Genomic DNA, 18,420 nt, shown 5'->3' with positions numbered 1-18,420 from the left:
TGGGACACATAAGTGAGCTGCAGATCCCTGTTACTGAGCAACTGAGATTCTAGTGCCTCATGAATGTCAAGGTCCTTGCCTTTTCTAAATATTCTGGTGAGTATGTATTTTTTAGGCATTTCACTGATAATTAGAATCTTCATCAGGAGGGAAGTTTGGCAGGTTAAAAAAATTGAATCCATTTTGCTACTTTATTTCAGTTCTTTTAAAAAGAAATTATATGGAGTTGTGGTTTCACCTAATAGACAAAATGCTGTGTTTTACATTATGCTCATATTTCAATTATCTGTGCTAACCTTGTGCTTACTTACGTGGATAACGTAGAGCTGGCCTCACTTCCTGAGCTTATTCTGAATGGGTTTCATTTTCATTTTGCTTCAATATCACTGTCAAAAAAGAATTGGGAGATTTCCTCAACACATAAATAGAGAGGAATATATTTTGTGGTCCTTTCTTCAGAAGTATGATCTAGATAAATTTGTACATATTTTATTTCTACCCATCACAGCACAGCACAACACAAGCCACTTCAATTACCTCAGCGACAAGCTAGCAATGCAACTTTATCATTTCAATTTTTCATCTTTTCTCTTTGACTTGATGTGTGTTCTATGCAGTATATCAGGAAAATCTCATCAACCCCAGCCTCCTTGAGGCTAATAAATCTCAGTCACAAATTAATCTCACACAAAATGAAAAAAGGAAGATCACAACAGGAAAAAGCTAATGGCCGCAGTCTGTCACTGCTGCTACTTCCCAAAATAAATACTCACAAGCCGTGCAATGGGAGTTTAAAGGTTCTTCAACCAGTGTCAAACTGGTGTCACACTGGACTATTGTTTCTGTTTCTTTGGCTCTCATGACCCTGCAGGGGCAACGTGGCCTTTGAGGAGCTGCTTGCTCAACAATAAAGTCCTGTGTATCTTGATCATATTGGTGAGATTGCTCACCCAGCTTAAATGATGATTGTGTTCCTCACTGAACTTGGATCTTTGGTACATCTGTCTTCTTTTGAGGAAAGGTGGATGTTATTTCTGTCATTAGGATAGAAACCAAATACTTGGATGGACCACAAGTCCACTCCAGTGTGTTTGGTATTATCCTCTCATTCCTTGAAAGAGTGGTCTCTGCTGGCCTGTGATCTCCAGGCAAGAGCATAAGTCATGATGTTTAAAGAAACAAAAAAGCCATCCTGGCAAACTACTTTGTCAGAGGAAATAGGAAAAAAAGGAAAAAAATAGAATCTGGATTGTTGGCTTGTTCTCAGTGTCCAAAGCAGAGGCCAATGTTATCAGACAATACCACAAATGAGGACATTAAAATACAGCTCTGATTGCACCAAATGTGTTTCGTTAAACATAAATGATGTCTCCTGAGAATTTTGCCAAATGAGTGTGGTACAAATGTCATCATAACCAAAGGCACCCAGTTGCTTTTTAGACAAATTTTAAACTAGAGTCACCAAAATATAAGCCTATTTACAACATATCTGTTGTTAAAAGTTGTACAGTGAGTTTTGTTACAGTGTACTAAAACATTTGTTGAGTTGTTTGTTACTCAAAATAAGCTCTGATCATGTTCTCAAAAATGTTGAAAAAAATCTGCAAACTAATTAAAATGATATATTTGAGGGGCCAAATTAAGTTTTTTAAAAAACCTTTGAAATCACTAATTAAAAGTGAGAATCATTAAAATATAAACACATTGTTTTCTTTCTCTTTTGGTTCACTACATGAAGCCATCAGATTAAATTCTGTGCCTCAAGTATTGCACTCAGGGTTAGCACCTGCAATTAAATTTTGTCATTTATTTCTTTAGTTTTCCCATTAATTGTGAAAAATAATCCAGAGGTGACCCAAAAGAGGTAGGGGGTGATAGTGTCACAGCCAGCCCCTAAAGTAGTTTCAGAATGTTTTTCTTCATTTTAACGTGACTTTGTCTCCTCTCTCTCTTTTTCAACACAAAACTGAAGCATCCTGTGACCACCAGTTTGTTTTATCTTCTTTGTTGCAGCTCTGTGGGTCCTTTCCTTAAACTTGATAAAGGCGACTGTAGAGACTTTTAGACATTTCAAGGAACAAAGTAGCAATAAACATCTAGTATAGTCAAAGACCGTGTGTGAAAAGCAACATTGCAAAACGTAGATGATTCCAGGATCAAAATATAAACAAATAAGGCAGACAGATTGGCTACATATTTAGTCTCAAGGTACTAACTGGTTGGCTTCAATCCCAAGAGGATGAGCCTATAGTTCTACAGGATTTTTTAATTTGTTTTTGTTCTTTTGTTTTTGTTGGTTATTTTAATTTCAGATCTGGAATTTGAGGTCTGAAAAAATAAATTATCCAGGGATTTCCTTCATTAAGAGTTTTACATTCTTAGTACTAGGTACTAATAAAGGGCCTTCCTTACCCACACAGGCTCTAGAAGACCATTTCTTTGGGATTTTTCCAGATTACCCTCTTGCTCATGTGTGTTCTTATCTAACACAATAAGGATATTTGCCATTGATTTCCCATTGTTATTCATGTAGGTTATTTCAGATTTTTAATTGAAATATATAATTGTGTAATTAATAACTTTTTACAGTCTTTTTAACATATTTAGGTTTCTTTAGCATAAATTCCTGTAATTAACTAGCTAACAGAATAAAGGATATAAATGTTTTTACTTTTATACTTCTGCCAAAAATCCTCTCCAGAAAATCTGTACATGTTTACACTTTAAAGAGCAATATACAGAAATGTCTCTGTAATACTTTTTGTTCTGAAAAATCACCAAAAATTCAATAGAAAGAAGTGAAAAAAAGGGAGGGAGTCTGCTTTTTTTTGTTGTTGTTGTACAAAATTTGTCAAAGCCAGAGGCCAAATGAACTCATTTTTTTTTCTATGAAGTTTTCAAGAATTCCTCTGTGAAATAATTTTTCTTTTAAAATTTTCATTTTGATTTATTTTTTATGATTCTTTCCCATCATTTCTTTTTCTTTAGGGTATCCTTTTGGGCTTTTCCCATATCAGAAATAGCTATTGTCAACAGTTTTCCACTTTGGGTTGAAACTTCAATCAAAAGATATTCTTAGGTACAACCTTACATGTTGCCCTGTCTACACAGAGGTGGAAGATTTGTGGGCCTTTGCTCTTGGCAGGGGATACAATCAACAGTTTATGCATCTCCTGCGTTATAGATGTACTCAGGTTTAAGCATGAAAACATTCTTCAACTCATTGATGTTTTTCTCTGTACGATAATGACATTTTCCATCCAGACCCCAAATCTTGCATTTCTCTGATCATCTCATCCATCTCTGCTGTTCCGTCACAGGCTGAGCATCATCTCCTCTTGTCTGGACTATCATGAGAGCCTGAGGAAGACTCTTCTTGCTTCTCCTCTTGCCTGTTGTCCATGCTCCACACTGAAATCTAGGTGCACCATGTACAGGCTGTCTTAGTCCGTTTCCTGTTGCTGTAGCTGAACAACCCAGACTGGAAATTCATAAAGAATAGAGGTTTATTTAACTCAAAGTGTTGAAGACTGGGAAATCAAAGAGCACGGTGCCATCACTTGGTGAGGGCTCTTGTGTCATGACATGGTGGGAGGCCTCACATGGCAAAAGAGCAGATGGGCTGGCTTGAGTCTCTGGCTTCTTCATGATGGCTTCTTCTAATGCGATCATAGGGATCCCACCCTCAAGACCTCACCTAATCTAATTACTTCCCAAAGGACTGACCTGCAAATACATATGACTTCAAATTAACATATGACTTTGGGGATTAAGTTTGCAACACCTGAAATTTTGGGAGACACAGTTAAACCATAGCTCAGACAAAACGAGATCATGTCTTTGCTGATGGCAATAAGAATAAAACCCCATGTCCTTTCTGTGGCCTAGGAGGCTCCACCAAATCTGACCCTTACCTTTGGTCCTTAGACCACATCTCATGGCCTCTTTTTGTTCTCCTTTGGTCCATTCTTTTCTAGCAAAGCAGTCTTCTTCTTTCTGTCTTTTTTCTGTGCCAGGCTTGGACAGGAACGAGTAGTCTTTATTCCTAGACACGTTTCTTTTGTGTTCTCACATGGTTACTTCCTTCTCACCACGTAGCTCTCAGTGTGTTACTTTCTTCATAGGCCTTCTCAGAATACCCTGTCTAACATAGTTCCTTCCACCCACTTTTCCCTATGCCACTTACTCATATTTTCTTCAGAGCATTTATTAGGACCTGAAGTTGTATTTCTTACTTATCAGTTTATGTATCTCTTTCACTTATTCCCCAGAAGAAAGTTCTGTGATACAGACATATTTTCTATTTTATTCACCAGCACCTGGATAAGGACCTAATTGAGAATTGGTACTCAATTAATTATTTTTGGAATGAATTATTGAAATTTGCCTCACCTATATCCACTCAATCTCCATATGCTATGGATTGGTCTTCTGAACTGTTTCTTGGATCTGCCTATTCTCCATTATCCTTCTCCATTCTAATCTGAACCCTATGACTTCATTCTTAGTAAGAGCTTCCATACTGGCCTCGCCATGTGCATCTGCCCTCTCTCTAATTCGTCATGTACTCTTCTTAAGGGAGGACTTTGTTCATGCCATTTTTGGGTGTAAAGACTTCAGTGACTTCTTACAGTATGAAGGCAGCTGCACTAGCCTTCTTGCTCTACTCTTCCTTTAGTATGGCTGCTCAGTGCACAGCACATCATTTTTATTAACAGACTTCCTTTACTCTGACTATAATGATCAGCATATGATCCAGGAATGCATTTCCCTGGATTAAAAGTACACTTGTGAGTTCCAAAGTGAGAAGAATGAGAAGAAAAGAGAGAATGTTACTGAGAATGATACTATCACTCAAGTGCTTAAGATCTAATACTAACCTTCACTTACCAATTGGGAAGCCTGTAAGTTCCTACCTTTGATTAAACTAATTCAATTTGAGTTTCTGTCACTTTGGCCAAAATTTTAGATTAATATGGCTTTCCTTTCAAACCATTTTGCAGTTTGAGCTGGTCTTACTTTTTACTACTCTCTGCTTTTCCTCGTTTATTTTTCTGGTTATGATTTGTACTTTCCCACCTCTGACCTTTACTCCTGTCATTACCACATTTAGGCTAGCTTTTCTCTTCTCTGCTTCAGTCCTTTCCATTCTGTAAGACTCAGGTTTGATTTCTTTCTCTATGAGAACTTGGAGAACACAGCCACACTGGTCTCTTCCTCCTCTACTCTTATCTGGTGTTTGTTGTTTGGGGCATTTACTTGAAAGTAACCATATACCATTTTTTATTATTGCTGCTATTAATCTTTTATATTAAAGACCAAGATATCAAAAATGCAAACGCCTGTAGGGGTCAGGTATTTGATGTAAACGTGTGACTTGGGGCAGTGTAAGATCATGGCAATGTGGGGAACTGAAGGCGCATGTTCTACCTAATGTCATTCTCAGTTAAAAATATTAATGATAGCCTATTGGCCTGAGGCTGCTGGTTGGATCTAGTCCTTGGCAGTCCATTTTCAACCTCTTTTATTTATTTATAAGCATTTACTTTTTATGTCTTATTTGTCCAAACATACTTCAAGGACATTGAAGCCAGGGACCTAGTGTTTATACATCCTTTATCTCCTGCAATGCCTGCAACACAATAGCTACTCAATATGCAGCTGTTGGTGGATTGATGGCGCTGGCTGTGCCATAAGGGTTTATTAACTATGTTATTTTCCCCATCATCCCCCCACCCATGGCTCTTAATCTGGAATTATGTCTTAGAGAGGAGAAATCAAGGTTGGGTGGTTTGTCTTAACTCTCCTCTAGGGGATGATCAACACTATGTTCTTAGGAACGTCATTTTGGAAAAGAGATTAAAACAATGTTTTTAAAGAGAGCAAAATAACTTTCAAGTTCATAGCATATTTTTGTGTTCACATGATTGATCAATCATCACATTTCAGAAGTGGGAGGGAACTTTTTAAGTCATGTATCCCTAACTTTTTCCCAGCGAAGAAATACTGTTTATGCCCCATGACAGATGGCTTCTCCCTGAGCATTTTCGGGCATTGAAAGTTCAATCCTTTGTTGAGAAAGCTCATTTCTTTGTAGAGCAACTCTAATTAGAAATTTCTTCCTCAGCTAGACCAAATCGACTCCCTTAAACTTGTATTTATTGCTCTTTGTTTGGTTTAACAAATATATAACATCTGCTTGTTGCAAATGTGCACAGGTATTTAAGAAGACAAATGAAAAGGTAGTAAGAAGTTATAACATCTGAACTTCTTGTATGACTGATTTTCTGACTTCTTGGGAGGTGCACGTAGGACACAGGGAAGGTGTGCATGATCACCACACATGGGCATTGTGCAGCACTGACATTTACAAAGCGTTGGAAATATACAGTTGGTGGTGCTCGAAGCTCTGTAAGCCATTAGTTACTGTCCTGATTTGTACTCCGTACCACTGTGGCCTCAGGTTTTCAAAGAGGGAAGATGACTTCTGCAACCCTGTCCTCTGCCAGGAGGGGAGGGTGCTGGAGCATACCCTTCAAATTGCTCTCTGCTTTTTATTGTTTCCTCTTTGTCTTAAACTCTTAGCTCACGACTTGGGTGTCACTCATGTCTCACACAAGTGTCTTCTCTTGAGTCTTGCAATTGGTTCTGTTTTTTTTTTTTAAGATATAAATAGACTGAGATTTTCATAGAAGCCCATTTTCCTTGGTTTTTGAATGCCCTAAATAATCTTTATATTTAATCAAGGTTCTTCTATTCCTTGTGTAACAGTGGTCCACTTCACCTTTTGAGTACAGTCCCGAGGCTTAGTTTTAAAGGACATGTTTTCCTTTTCCTCTTCTCATTCTCCCCCTCTCTAACCTGGGCCCAAGGAAGACGATCACCCTGAGCTATCTGTGGTTCACAGGAAGGAGATATCTGCCAGAGCATGTAGGAATCGAATATCTCCCAAATTAACAAGTGAATCCTAACACACCATCAGGACACTACTGGAATGTAGCCTTCGAAGAGCTCCTTGAAAATTCCCCTGTTCCTTCTGGTGGGCAGAATCAACCTCAAGGTCAGGAGTCCCCTGTACTTCTCCTTTGCTAGCAAAGCAATAAAACAATTTTTTTCTTTTTCTCAAAACCATGTTCTCATTATTAAATTGGCATTAATTGGCATTGGGGACAAGGACCGAGCTGTTGGTTACATTTAGAAGTAACTTGATAATTAATGTAGAAAAACTTACATAATGTAGTAAGGGATGAAATAATATAGTATTTGATAGTTTTCAATTTTACTTAACCAAATGTTTTAAGTTATTCATTGTTCTTGGTGTGTTTACAATGTAGGAAGTTGGTACCAAACTACTGGGCTGCCCTGTAAAGTTTCTCTAGGTATCAGAGTGGAGATTTGAACCAAGGAACTTGTAATATTCTCATAAGAAAACTAGAGATTTTATCCCCAGTTATAATAAAAGGGTTACAACCACTACCAGATTTTCCTTCACAAATAAAAATGCTAGACTGAATAGTAGAAATAGAAAGGACTCTGCTCCTAGTTCATTGGGTTAAAAATGACTATGTTTACTTAAATGGTACTGGGATTGCCCCCCACCCCCTCACCACACACATACACAGGCAGGGCAGACCTCCACACCCACCCACAATGTCATTTGAATGTTGAAACTGATGATGTCACACCTGCAGAGGGAGGAGGTTTCCTACTCACATAATCAAGCTTTCTTGGAAGAGCAGGGGAGGCTTATAAGCAGGCTAACAAATGGCTTCAAAGAGCAGGGAAAGGAGACCTGCTTTACTGTAGTGAGGGACTGGGGCTGGAGAGAAGGTGCACTCTTCTGGGCAGGGGCTTGCTCCCATGTCTGAACTTCCTGCTGGCCCAAAGGAGGAAGCACTTAGGCTTTCTTACCATCTTGCCCAGTTGGGGAAGAGGGAAGATAAAGCTTGAGAGCTGTCTGCAGCCAAATAAAAAAAGGATCAAATTCTTTATTATGATGCTGAGTTGTGCTTTTAGGTAAAATCAAACTTTTCTGGGCAGGTATGCTGTATGCGGGAGAAAGAACTCACACATATTTCACTCATTTTCAACCTTTTTTCTTGTCACCTTTCATTTTTTCCTTGCATGATCCTTTCTATACCCCAATCTCAGCAGAAATGCAGTAGTTACTCTTAAACTTTCAGCTCAGGTTCTTGCTACCATTACTAACTGACTAACTAAACTACATATGTGTAGTTAGTATGTCCATATGAATTCATGTTTAAACGATATATTTGCACTCCATTGGTTTATATAGACCAGAGGGATTCATCCCCATCCTTTGGATAAAGAATGTGTATTGATTTTGCAAAATCATGGCAGCAAGTTGTGTATGATGAGTGAACAGAACATCTCCCTGCTTGAGGGAGTAGGACTGCAGAGCTGTGAGATGGAGACACACCCTGTGGCTTTCTCTAGGTTTACTTTGTCGGTGTGATTATGTCCTCGTGAAGCAGTTTGGAGAAGTTGCACAATGGGGTTGATGGAGTCACAGCAGGAACTCTCATGTGATTGAAAAGAGCATTATTTCCAATAAGTATGTTCAATACAGATGTTGCTCAGAATCTAATTTTTTTTTTGCATTTTTAAGTTTTAGGAATAATAAAAGAGGCATTGTAGGAGAATTATACTTGTAAAGAGATTATCTGATCCTAGATTTTCAAGAGTTTTCTCTTTCTTAAAAAACAGAGATTTGTTTTTTCCTGTTGTTTGTGCTTGCTTACTTTTAGGTGTCATATCTGGATTAATTCTGGACAAGAAAGCTGCTTCTCACTTATTTCTTATAGTCAAAATGTCTTAAAAATAGAAAAATTTGTTTAGACAGATTATGCCAAGTGATTAAAGGCATTTAAAATTAAAGCTTAGTGCAATCTTACTAATGATTTAAAAATATTGAAATTAGAATCTGTCAGGTGCCAGGTGCCCAAAGAACAGAGCAAATTACACAATTAGGCAGAGTCTAAGGTAAAATGCACTCCATTTCAACTAATCTATTCAACTTAAATCTATCTGCAGGCCTTAGAAATGAATTGAAGCTGAGAGCGCCAACTTCAGAAGCACCCAAGACATCCTGCTTTGCTTCAGTATTCCAGGCAAGCCCTTGGCTGACTATTGTTGTTATTTTCACAAGGATTATATGCCAACATTACCATCCTTGCCAGTATAAATACAAAATGTGAGAGGCTGTGAGAGTCTCTACTGTAGCACACTTCCACCGTGTTATTTTAAATCATTGATGTGTTTTTACTTACTTTGGTACAGTGCTTTTATGCTGGCAGGATTCTTTGAAGTTTTCCTTATTAATAATCTTTTAAACAACCCGGTGAGATTGGTTAGTACTCCTGGCACTCTCACCTCTGGGAACACAGGAGCAGAATGAAGCCATTGGACTTGAATCAGGTTGTAAGATTTTAATACAAGAATGAGAACTGATAGCTCTGGAGCGTCCCTTCTGTTGTTTAGCCAGCTGGCTTATGTTCCTCCAAGTCTCGTTACTTGTTTGAACTCAAGAGAACTGTTAGGTTCCTGAAAGGTACATCTTAAATAGGAAGCAAATCAGAGGAATCAATAGTGCTCAGGACTCTCTCAGGAGAAATGCTCTTCAATTGATTGCCTACTGTAGTGAAGCTTTTCCACTTCACTCTTAGATTTTTCCTAGATAATGCAGAAGAAAAACTTCTATGGGAAGTTAGCCAGAATTTTCTTGGTGTTTCAGAAGAAAAAAAAAAAAAAAAAAACAAAACACTTTCAAAATATCCATGGAAGGTCTTCATTTTGACAGCTCAAAGTATTAGGTTTGGGAGCTAGAGAACCAAGAAAGAATTTCTTTAAACTAGGAAGCAGTCAAAAAAAAAAAAAAAAAAAAAAAAAAGCTAATGGCAGAGGTGATGAGAAATACACCAAGGGGGACCTTCTGTGGTGCAGACTTGGCACAATTAGAGTATCAGGCAGATTTGAACCACATAATACAAGTGATTTACTGGGCTTTTTCATAGACATGAACTAGAAGCTTTATTAGGAAATCAACTGTCCATGATAGAACATTTTTAGCTGCTTGGCAAAGTGCCTTGGCCAAACAAAGAATTGAGATGCTTTTGGTGACAGCTGATGTGGAATAACTTTTTATAGTACATGTTCTATCATGTGGCACAATTTGCGAATTTTCTCAAAAAAAAAGTGACAGTCTACGGAGGCCTGTATTTGTGGACTTGATTAGTAAAAATAAAAGAACTAGGTTCCATGAAAGATAAAATTCACAACTTATCAACATTCAAAATAGAAACACGTTTCAGGGCTGTTTTAAGAAGGATGAATGAGCTAGAGAGTTTTTAAATGATGAACTTCCAAACTTATGGGGTATAAAAAAAAATGTAGTTTTGCATTACTTGTTGCTAGAATTAGAAAGTAGTCAGAATGAGATTTCTAGGATGGCTGTCCGAAAACTTCTAGACAAGATGAAATTCATTCTTTGTTCCCTTTCAGTATTCTTCATTACAGTGAGAATCTTCCTTCAACATGTCCACCTCCCTCCTGTCTTGAATTATCTATCCTTCCTGGTAAATACACATGTCCTTCGAGTCTCAACTCACATTTTGCACCCTCTGTGTAGCTTTCTTGATTAGTCCATGGATTAGGGATCTCAAAACTGGCCTCAGGCTTGATGAGTCACAAGAGTGACTTACGGGATTTATAAAAAGATGTTCTGCTCATGGTTACAGTTTATTATAGTGAAAGGGTAGAAATGAAAAAAGCAAAGGGACAAGGCACATGGGGTGAAGTCCGGAAGAAACCAGGTGCAAGCTTCCAGGTGTCTTCTCCCAAGGAAGTCACATGGATGCACTTACTATTCCCAGGATTGATGTGTGATAACGCTTGCAGAGTGTATTCAACCAGGGAAGCTCACCCAAGTCTTGGTTTGGGGTTTTTAGTTGGTTTCAGTCACATAGGCATGACTGACTTCAACTACTCAGACTCCAGGTCCTCCTACTCCAGAGAAAAAAATAGGTATTCACCAAAAATCACAGCCTTAGCATAAACTATATGATCACACTGGTACTGGATGACCCAAGACCTCAGGCATACAAAAACGTTCTTATCAGGCAGAATATTCTAAGAGCTCCTCTCCCAGGAGCCAGCTAAGGGCCAATCCTGAAACAGAACATTTTTTTGGAATGTGCAGGGTTTGAACAACTCAGGCCTGCTATGTGGTTCATTTTCCATATTATTTAGATCCCTGACCTTTTTCTTAAGCTCTCTTCCTAAAATGATATTGTTTTTCTGAGCACCTCCATTTAGTATAGCATTTATATGACAGATGCAGCAATGGTATCTGCATGAAGGTACCTGATATTTGGAGGAGGCAGTATGGGATAGGGAAGACTTAAAGAAATAACGATCCATGTTATAAAGTCATTACATGCGTTTGTCTTAGTTTTGAACTAATTTGGTTATTCACTTTTCTTCTTGGTCTACTACCTTGTGATAAAAATGTGCAAAATTACTTAGCATAGAAATAGCTGATATTTAGCTTTATCTAGTTCTTACATAGACTCGTTATTTTGCATGAGCATTATATACTGAAGAGCTTTTAAACTTCATCTTCTGATATATTTGTTCACTTGTATTAGTATTATGTAACTTATTCATGTAAGATAACTTTATTTTACCATCAAGACCAATGTTACACCATGTTACAGTATGTTAATGGTATAACTCAGTTTCATTACAGAACAAATAAGAAATACAAAGGTATTCTACATGTCTTCCCAACAGAATTGGTCCTTCCCTACTTCTTAGATATTACTGTGGACAGATATCATTAAGATTGGCTATAATTTGATTATTTCTGAGTTCTGAGTCAGCTGGGGACAAAGTTGGGTATTTTGCTTCTGTTTACAGTCTTATACTGGGACTGGTTTCTGTCATACGCTCTTATATGGCAAGAACCACCTCTTCTGTGAAGAGGACATGATGTGATTCATAATTACTATCCCTGCGACTAAACTGCAGTAATTATACTGTATGCATCTTATTCTGAACTTTCTTTTGTGGGGAGGGTGAGGACAGTTGGTATATCACCATATATTACAGTGGTCCCAGAGAACTCTCATAAATTGAGAGGTTCATAGATCCCATAAGTGTGTCCTTTGAGCCTTAGCAATTAGGATAGAAGGCATTGGCTTCTTCAACCTCAATGTGTATTAAAACAGTCCAGAGGCCCAGGGTACAAACCCTTTCCCAGCGTTGGATCCTGGCATTATCTGCCATCATTTGTTGAGCCTGCCTGACCCACCTCATCATCCTTGCAGTCTGACCTCCACCCCTCATCCTCCCTCCTGGAAGAGGAGCTCCTCTAATCTGCTTATTCTAGTTAATACATCTTTTTCCTAACAGTACTGATTCTCATTAAAAGTGAACTCAGCTTGAACTGTGATGTCCAGATTGGTACATATCCCTAAAACACTCTTGGTCATGTGAGCCATGTTGTGCAGCCCACCATGCATGTTGTTGTTATTGCATACGAAGGTGCTGAATGCAGAAAGGATATATATTTTGGATCCCAAAATGTTGGGTTCATCATGCTGTGGTTAGATGAATGGTAGTCATTCTTGTATTTAATACATTGAGAATGCCTGAAGGCCTCCCATAGATGTCCTCATTTCAGGTTTTGGCTGTTCCCTAGGGGAATTCAGATTCAGCACATGAAGCCTGCTGCTTTAGTCTCATCAGAAATCCATTGTTTTTTTCTATTGTGTTTAAGAGTTTTTCACCCACAAAAATAAGGGTAACATTTATTTGCACATCATATTTGTCAATCATACAGCTGCTGCATTTTCTCCATTACCACTAGGGACCTTTCTAAGTATATAGTCATTGAGATTTATAGTTGCACAGTGATCAGTCTATGAATGACCTTTAGGGAGTAGTTCCTGAAAATTTCTTTCTTTCCAAATGATATTCTTTATTGTAGGTATAACCTGAAAAATTAGTTAAGAGTTACTGGCATATTACTAGAGTTAAAATCTGTCATTGACAAATTGTCAGGTTTATCATTATATTGCATAAGCAAAATGTCCCCCAGAGAAATGGTGCCCACGTTTCCAGGCCATTAGACCTTGCCAGATTCCAAATGCAGGGGTGACCTTGGCAAATGCATAGCTTCATGCTTTTGGACATCTAGTGTAATTGTGCTAAGAGAATATCATTCTCCTACTCTGAAGGCACCACTGTAATATTGGATTTCCCTTATTACATAACCCATCTATTAATTCCTTATCTTCAGTTATTATTTTCTCTACTTACAGTATTACTTTTAACTCAAACTTTTCTTCCTTTGAGTGGGTCATTGGATTTAGCTATTGTACTGGTTTAGATAGTTGATGTGAATACCAGTCTCAGGAGTGCCTCCCCTTAGTCCATTTCTACTCATATGGATATGCTACATCAGTACAGAACTATGTAGATACAAAGCTATCAATATCATTAGGCAATGCAGCTCCATTCACTGTCTGCCCCAAATTTGCTAGATGGGGTAAAGGCACTGTAAATTATTTCTTTGTGAAACACTGTCTCTCATGTAGTTCATGCTTGATTAGCTTCCTGATTGATTGATTGATTGATTGACTATTTATGAGACAGACTGAATGTCTTGGATGACTAATAGAAGATGACTTCTTTTTTCAGACCCTGTCTAAGATGTTCTCCACCTCAGGCAGATGATCATATCTCAGGCAAATCATATAACTTTCTAGCATTTTTTGGTAATGAAGATTAGTCCCTTTTGTTGTAAGGTTCACTTTTAAGTATTAAAAAAAGTCTAGCTGAAATAAATATTATTTATCTTTTGCAACTGACAGCATTTCTACTCTCTGGGAAGGTACATTCCATTATACTTTATTCCTCCTTCTCTGACATTGGTTGGAGGTAGGCAATTAGAGGAACAGGGTATGAAATGTTACATACCCTGCTGCCTCTGTCTGGGGGTGGACACATGATGGGACAAGCTGCCTTGTTGGTTACATACTGGGTAATTTGGAAGTCCTTCAAAAGACCATCACATTGCCAGGTTCCAAAATATTGGCATCATAGTCTTGGCTTAACTAATCTTCCACAAACCTTCATGTTTCCTGTCTTCTTACTGTGAGATCTACTGGCGCCCTCTTTGGTGAAGTATCTGCTGTGCTGTCCCAAGTCTTGCTACCCTTTAAGCCGTCATTTAGACAAGAAAAACAAGACCATCTTTTCTGCACCTATACAGGAATTTCAGATTTACTCAGATTTACCTTTCTTCTTGTTTTGTGGATGTGGATTATTGCTTTGCTTCACAATTTGCCAGAGAAGGAACCCATGAGTGTCTATGTTTTTCTATGCCTCAAACTCCAGAGGTTATATATCCATTTTGCTGAAGAATACTGTTGCTACATTCAAGTCTGATGAATGAGCTATTATGTGCTATCTTGAATATCTCCCTAAAGCCACGTGTTAAAGGTGTGGTCCCCTAGGTGGTGTTGGTGGGAGGTGTTGGAACCTTTAAGTGATAGGAACTCGAGGGAGGTCCCTAAGTCATTGAGGACATGCCCTTAAAGGGGCTTGTGGGACCCTCGCCCCTTCCTCTTTCTCCTTTTCTTTATGGCTCATGTTATAAGCAGTTTTTGCCCTACCACGCACTCCTGCTGTCATGTGTGGTCTCACTATAGACCCAAAACAGTGGAGCTAACCAATCGTGGACTGGAGCATCCAAGACAATGGGGTAAAGAGCAGGGGATCGATAAGCAGCAAAAACTGCCTCACGGTGAAACAGATATCCTCTGCTTGAATCCGGCGTTGCGGAGTGACAAGGAACACAGCCTCCCTCTAGACCGCCATCTTGGATCTCCCCATCCAAAACAATGAGCCAAAATAAAACTTCTCTCTTTATGAGTTGATTATTTCAGGCATTTTTTCATAGTGACTAAAAGTCACCTAATACCAAGGACTAGCCAGTTTCTACAGTTCTGCTAGTGTCTGGCTTGAGAGTGATAGTCCAGTCTCTTTCTTTCACTTGCCCGTCTTCTGATTTTGACTTTGAGGGGTAATTGCTCCTTCCATCAATCTTTCAAGGCCACCACATTCCCCTTATAGGCTGTAGACTCCCATGGAAAATTCTTAACCAGGTTGGACTGGTAGCATCTCACAGTTGAATAGCCTAAGCTGACTGGTTTTACAGCTTTATCTTTTTACAGGTTGATTCCCATGAAGGAGCTATTGTGGCAACTCTTACCTCAAGTTTCTTCTTATTCTACAAGCAGGGCAGGAGCTGAGGAACAAAATGTTGAGTTCCCTTTAACCTGACTCTAAGATATTAACATTTATAACTAATTTAGAAATTTTGGATATTATTGTGTTTGGAAGAAACAGAAAAGGGTCCAGATTTCTTTGGAGATTTCAGGTGGGAGGCCTATTTAATATTACCTTGTCTCAGCTTCAGTTGCTGCAATCATTTGGTGTACCTATGATAGAGTAATCTGTAAACCAATCCCCAAAGATAAGTGGATTTCAGTCATTTTCTTTTTTATGATTGCAAATTTATAATTTCAAGGAGGAAAGTGCTAGATTCAGAGGGCTCAATCATGCCATACTTGACAATTTAATTTCACAACTTGCTTTCTATAACCATGTTAATCAGAGATCTGTGTCTGAATCTAGGGATTTCTCACAGTCAAGCTGGGTTATATGAAGTTTTGTCTTTGTTTTTTCAATACATGTACAGATTTGGGGTTGACATCTTCATCACATTCTGTTTCTTATAAGAAATAATTCAGTGAGAGCTTGGCAGCATCAAAAGAAATAGTCTTTGACTCCTTGAGCTTTGTTCATATATGTCTTGAGGAGTGGGAACTTTAGAAAATCCTGTAGGTGACTCAGACCAAAAGCATTTGGCCTAAATGAAATATTATAAAGCCCTTTGACATCCCCAAATAACAGCTGCAATTTTCACATTTACTCTTAATATTTTCTGTGAATAATATCTTCACTCATCTTTTTTTTGTGATCAGAATATCCTACAGAATAGTTACAGAGTTTACCATAGTGCTTATTGCCAAACACTTCAATATTATTTTAATACAAGGCAAAGACCTGTGATGGAGCCATTAGATACAGGAATTTGGAAAGCAGCTCTAGTGCCTTGTTAGCTATTTCTTTCCATTTCCTAGCATATAGCACCTACTGTGGGATACATACTTTATAAATATTTGCTGAATGGAATTAGAACTTCATACTTATTAAGTGCCAAGCTCTGCTGTGGGTTCTCTATTTGTATTAACTCATTTACATGTCACAAAAACCTCTTTTAAGTAGACACTATCCTCTCTTCTTCATGGCTGAGGACCTAGGGGCAGAGAGGATTAAATAACTCTCCCAAGGTGAGTAGCTAACAGTGGCAGAGCTAAGATTCAACCCAGGTTTTGGGTCTAGAGCTTACACTTTCACCCACAATACTACCTGTACTCTTCCTAAGCCTAAGTCTGGGGTTTCCTGTTAACTTCAGAGAGCAACAGAGCTGGAACTTCCTAGTATGCCACAAAATAGAGATTGTAATTCTTGGATAGTTTGAACTCTTCTAAGGCAGGATGTTGTCAATAGATAGTTTATCAAACAATATTTTCCCAAAAAGTAAAGTTTCATCTTGCTAGCATGAAGCTTTATAATTACTGGTTAAATGTATGCCTCTTTCTCAAAATTATTGCAGTAAAATGGTGAACATTTTTTGGGTCCATCGACTACCATGGCCCTCTCACTACATTAAAGGAACATTTTGTTTGCCAATAGCTTTGTTGACCATAAGAATCACACCAAGCTTTACTGGGGGAAAACTAGCTGTCAGTGGCCTAGGCAAAAAGTCCATAGCTATGGGTTAATAATACAATGTATACACAATGAAAACAGGATTCCGTTAAAATTGACAGAGGACTAACAACTCCAAACTTGGAGCAGAGCAAGAATTGTAAGAAGGCAGAAGGTAGAGAAGAGTTGGACATGCACATTGAAATAAACTAGGGGCGTCAAAGAAAGAAAATTGAAAAATGGAGAAAAATGACAAATGCACTAGGCTTAGGAACGAGGTCACTTATATTTATTTAGGGAGCTAGGAACAAGTAGCACATGATGAAAGTAGGGCTATAAAACTCCACACTCAATTTTTTGGTTTCGTTAACTTCAGTTACACCTCAGGTGTGTCAGTGTGCGTGTGGGGTCATCATTAATCTAATGAATCCAATTTTTCCATGGAATCTCTTGGCACAGCATGTTTGAGACCTTCCCTGCCCATCACTGCCACGATACAGTCTTCATTCAAAAATGACATTGTCGTCTTTTCCAACTGCCATGAAAGGATTAACCGCTCAAATCTGTTCAAAGATACAAACATTCACACGTTAATTTACCATTCAGCAGCTATCTCATTTCTAAAGTGCTTGTTAAACTCTGTAGAACTATTTACGAAATAACTTTGGGTTCCTATAAATCTAACTCTTAAATCTGTATAAAGGCATTCCTTGCACAAAGTTCTGGATATGTTTTCTCCTATCCTAGGTTAAAGCCTTTCTTTTCTTTTCTTTTTTTTTAACGTGTCTGCTCATAATTCAATTGGTATATTTATATCTGGATTACATCCTCAAAATCTAGGACAGTCTGGATGAAGAACTTTCTGTTTAGAATTCTGTTTAGCCAAGTCTGTGAGTGCTTTGAAATAAAGAAGGGAAGCAAAAGGGAGAACTGAAGACATTGCTTGGAGAAAGTGGATCACGTGTTCAGCTGCAGGCAAGTGGCTAGAGTGGTGGTTTGAATTCCTTATATATTTTGGATATTAATCCTCTGTCATATATATGGGCTTGCAAATATCCTTGTGTCTTCACTCTGTGAACCATTTCTTTTGACATGCGGAAACTTTTAAATTTTGATATAATTCTACTTTCTTATCTTTGCTTTTGTCATCTATGCTTTTGGGATCAAATCTAAAGAATCATTGCTCAGACCAATGTCATAGTTTTTTCCTTTGTTTATGTATTTTTTATTTTTTTATATATGTTGTGAGCTAAGGGTCCATTTTCATTCTTTACGTATGGCTATCTGTTTTTTTCACATCATTTACTAACAAGATTGTCTTTTGGTTATTGTACATTCTTGGCATCTTTGTCCAAAGATGGATCAAATATAGATTCAGGGGTTCTTTTCCTGGACACTCCATTACATTGGTTGATGTTTTTATTTTTATGACAGTATTATTCTGGTTTAGTTACTATTACTTTGTAGTCTGTAGTTTGAAATTTGATGATGTGATATCTCTGAATTTGTTCTTTTTGCTTTTGATTACTTTGGATTTGTGTGTTTGCTTTTGATTAC

This window comes from Sciurus vulgaris (genome assembly GCF_902686455.1).
Source record: "Sciurus vulgaris genome assembly, chromosome: 13".
Taxonomy (NCBI): Eukaryota; Metazoa; Chordata; class Mammalia; order Rodentia; family Sciuridae; genus Sciurus; species Sciurus vulgaris.
The sequence above is the reverse complement of the archived record's forward strand: the minus strand, read 5'-3'. Positions refer to the sequence as shown.